Source organism: Pectinophora gossypiella, chromosome 17 (genome assembly GCF_024362695.1).
Source record: "Pectinophora gossypiella chromosome 17, ilPecGoss1.1, whole genome shotgun sequence".
Taxonomy (NCBI): Eukaryota; Metazoa; Arthropoda; class Insecta; order Lepidoptera; family Gelechiidae; genus Pectinophora; species Pectinophora gossypiella.
In genome coordinates this window covers 7,497,720-7,502,700 of record NC_065420.1, presented here as the reverse complement: position 1 = coordinate 7,502,700, position 4,981 = coordinate 7,497,720, and positions in this window count along the sequence as shown.

Sequence of the window (4,981 nt, the reverse complement as noted above, 5' to 3'; positions counted from 1 at the left end):
ACGCCTATTTTATTGTACTAAAAACGATGGTGGGTGTTTTTCTTGTCGCAAATGTTTAATTAAGATTTTCAATTTTTACTGTGCCGCAATGTAAGTCGAACAACGCGCCACACAGACGCTAAACTTACGCGCGGCTACGTTACGCGTGCGTGATACGATGTTGATATCTAGGTAGGAGTTTTCATTCTCTTGTATTTAGATGCTTAGTGATTCAACGTTTAAAAATGTTGTTTGTTGAAGTAGAACACCTACTGCCACGATTTTTCACGCACGGTACCTACCTACCAGTTATTAAAACGTTCCTAACTTATTAACAATAAAAACCCTACTCTTGCCTTACCTTAATTGTTATTCCTTCGGATGAAGTACCTAGGTAGGTGCCCTAGAACATGTCACGTCACGTAGGTATGCAACATCGCGTTTCCTCCGCGGTAGGTAGGTATCACACGCACTCACAAACACAACACCTTGCTCTTTAATAAACATCAACAATCTTCCATACTTTTGCGCAGTAAATGGTCTATGATCTATCATCATAGTCGACACTACTCATTTACAGAATGAAACAAACACTCACAAACACGAAAAAAATATCCTCGAAAAACATCACGCGATTCGGGTCAAGCTTAGTATTCGACTGAGCGGAAGCGCGCGGCGGCGTTAGCGCAAAGCATCAAAGGCGCCGACTAAGGGCGCCGACGACGCACCGGCCGCGGCCGAGTCGAGCCGACGACTAGAGAGAGAGAGAGAAGTATGTTTATGGTGCAAGTGACAGAGAAAGAAATAGTATCTGTTCGTATGCCTACTTTATTGGCGAGCGTTGCCCTTGACCCGTGCGCCGGCTATTCACCTGCGCATAGCTGAAGTTGTAGATACGTTATTATTATTATTGATGACATTAATAAAATTTAATAATTAGTAATTTTTATTTGTTTATTTTAAATGTGCGTTCTATGCAGCTTAAAACACAATATGGGACTGAAAAAAATCTAATTTTTTTATGAATTTGGCGACAGGAAACTTCACTTGATACCTATCAACTCAAAGAAATACCTAGTATCTGTTCGTAATGCCTACTTTATTGGCGCGCGTTGCCCTTGATCCGTGAGGCTATTCACGTCCGAGTATCCATCAAGACAGATCAAACAAGCCCTAACTCGGAGGTCTTGCGTCCCAGGATCCTTTAATTATGTCTTAGAACCTTCTTGGCCTATGTGGTCCAGTGGTTGAGCGATGGGATGCGGAGGGTCCGGGTTCGTATTCCGGTGGGGACATGTCACAAAAATCTGTTTATAAGGCCTTTGGTTGGGACGTTACAGGCTGATCACCTGATTGTCCGAAAGTAAAATGATCCGTGCTTCGGAAGGTACGTTAAGTCGTTGCTCCCGTCTACTAGGTACTTATGTAAGCACGTAGCCGTTACATGAATATTGTACACAGAACAGGATAGGTTTAATTAGTTCTTTACTGATGATTTAACAATGAGATTTAAAACCACGAATAACTTAGTACTTAGTACCTCGGTACCAACATGTAACAAGAAAAATAAGATCACTCCTCTCGGACAATTTTTTTCTTTGAACATGTCGACATTGCCTACGCGGCGGAGGTGCCGAACTATCGATAGGTAGATTATCAATTGTTGAACTTGAAAATTGTCTAAACTATCGAAAGTAGTGATAGTACATTTAGATCGATACTAGCGATAGTACCGATAGGTCTTGCTTTGTAATAATAATGGGTATTGATCTAAAAGATCTATCGATAGGTACCTACTATTGGTTTTTTTTAACTAGGTATCGATAGAATATCGATAGGCAACACTCTGGCGGAGTGTCCGCCCAATTCTAGACGCGATCTCGCTCGATTTTTGTGTAGCGAGGTTTTGCGTAGGTACTTACATACTAAGTTGGTGGATGGTTGACATAGTAGGTAACTAATTACCTAATCTGTGGTGGTTGTGTTAGTTGGTTGTTAGTTATTCTAATGACAACAACAATACAATTATTTACTGTTTCAACTGTTTTAGGTAGATGATGGCCCCGATTCCTATGAGTAAATGAATGAATAACCCGGTCGAATCAAAAAGGTATCTCGCTGGTATGCAAACCGTTTGACGTGTGCTGTCAACTTAATTCTGTCGGTTGTTTTAGATTTCTGCTTAAAATTGACGTGTATTCCATAAATTTTATGCCTGTTGATTATCCGTCCATTTAAGAATAAGAATAAAATAAATTTATAAATTTACGATAGACAGAGAAAGAAATAGGATCGGTTCGTAGTGCCTACTTTGTAGGCCGCGCCGCCGCCGCGCCGCCGCCGGCGTGCGGCGCGGGGCGCGCGGAGCGGGGCGTGCGGAGCGGGGCGCGCGGCTCGGTGCGTGTGGCCGTTGACCCGTTCGAGCAGCTGTTGTCTCCATTACATCGAAAATTTTCGATAATTTGTCATTATTGTTTTTTTTATTGAAATTTGGGTTCTATGCAGCTAAAAACACAATATGGAATTGAAAATAATTAAAAACAAAACTCAAAATTTCATGAATTTTGCGACGGAAAATTCCACTAGATATTAACTCAGAATCATGGTCTGAATCATCCCTCTCAGTATTCGTTACGATGTCACTAACACCCAGTATAGTTTAGTTTCGCTTGCTCATTCATTAACCGCAAAAAAGGTATTTTTAGATCGAGAGCCTTATTTCCCTCTTCAAAACAACATTATCATTTGACCTTACAAAAAATAAATGCCTTGGTGGACATGATTCATAAGAAGGATGTATTATGTATGAACTATACGAGTATGACGTACTTAGCGCCCACGTGTGTATTTATTGTTTAGATTAATATTTGTTTAAACATCTATTCATAATGGTCTAATACTTAAAGCAAACCGAAGCGTGCCAACGCATGGGCTATTTTTAAATGATATACTCAACATAAAAGAGAAGGTGCAGGTCGTATCGTATCAGGAGGTGAAGGATTTGGCACGAAGAAGAGAGGAATGGCGATTACTCCACCGATAAGAGCGCAGCTCTTAAATAAAGAGGGGAAAAACAACATAATTATATATAGCAACACGCTTGCATCCCAGGGCTAGGCAAAGGTGTATAAAACTGACTGATAAAAAAAAATAAGAAAAAAACAGCAAGACGAATTTTTAATATTTTCCACTTTATTATTAGAAAAGTTTCATCACAGATATACACAAAATAAATACTTACCAAAATATATTTTCTCGAGATTTTTTAAATTTATTCTTCCTAATTTATAATTATTTGTAGAGTCATTTAAAAATTGGTATATTACTTATAAGTACTTTTTTTTTTTTTTTTTTTTTATTTAATTTGCTTAAGGGCATATAAGTACTTGTATATATTATATCGCAGAGGTAGTGATAAAGTAGGCTCTATAGTATAAAAACCTAACTAAGTACGTAACCACTCGAAATCAAAATATTACTAAGTAACTAAACTCAATATATTACTTCATCCATCACCTTAATCGTTAAACATTTTCAATTTATATTTTTTTACTTTCATTATTTATATTATTTGCTCGCAATAATTTTGCGAGTGACGCATTACTACTTAATTAGGATTGTTGATTGACATTATCTCGGCCACAAGATCTGGCATAAACTGGTCCTGTGACGTCTGTCAAAAGTACGTCGTTGTAAACTTGTAAAACCCCACAGTCAGTTTATGAATGTAGCCTTCAGGCCACTGAACCAGATTACTACAGTTTTCCGCATAATAATCATGTCATGTTTTTAATTTCTGTTATATGTCGATATTGATACAGACATGCATAAGACCACGCATATTTCCCATTGTGATCTCTGCCTACCCCAAAAGTTTATTGATTGATAAAGTTGTGATGGATTTGCATTAGCGTTATTTAAATCTAATCATAGTATAGTACCGTAGCTTTTTATGGCATTAACTACTTGGCCGGACAAATGCTATATAGCTGTATCAGTGGTTGTACCTTTGTATTATACTGATGATAATCATGCATTCTTATATGTATAGTAAGTATGTACTTACTACAGATTCTGATCGATAAAATTAATAAATAATAATAATAGTCCATCATATAACTATAATAAGTAGTTCCATGGTCAAGGTGTGTGTATCGCGGCGGCTGCCCTTGTGCTGCACACTATGAAAGGTCGAGGTGTTTATAACCCATATTCTAGGAACATACAACAACAAATAATAACAAAACGTTTGTCGAAACACACAGGCATTATACTTTATCGAGGTTTTATATACATAATTGAATATGCAGATTAAGTTGTCGAACTAATAAGTTATCAATATTTAGAAAAGTTATTAAAGATGTACCAACTTCAACGGACTTGAGGTTTGTCGAGTCAGGATAGTATATACGGATACAGTGTTATACAAAATGAGGACTAAAGATAAATTAGGTTTCAAATAATAATACTCGCTACGAAAGATGTTGACGGATTTTAATCCTCTCTCTCTTCTATCGTGTGGGTTGTGAGGTGGATTACCAACCCCATCAACCCTGGAGGACGGATTTTAATGAAACTAAATGATAAGTTATAATAAAATTCTATGCATAATCTGCGACAGTAGCGCCGCAGCCGCGCCGTACTTCTTTCGTGATAAGGACTACATTTTAAACCTAGTTTATCTTTTAGTCTTCGTTTTGTAATAACCGTGATTATAATAATATATTATATACTATTTTATGTATGTAAATAAGTAGGCGTCATTTATTTGTCGACCGTACTGCCAGTAAGTAAATATTATGTTAAGAATTAACCTTTCCGTTGAACTATCACATAGTTAACGTTTTCCTCGTCTGGTTTTCCTGTACATTAATGTCGTTAAACTATTTTGTATTGATGTCCTCCATCAACATTGTTCGCGTCACATAATGACGGGAAATTCTTAATTTCCCATCCTGATTGACGAGTATCATTTACTTGATGTACAAGTAATTATAAGTCA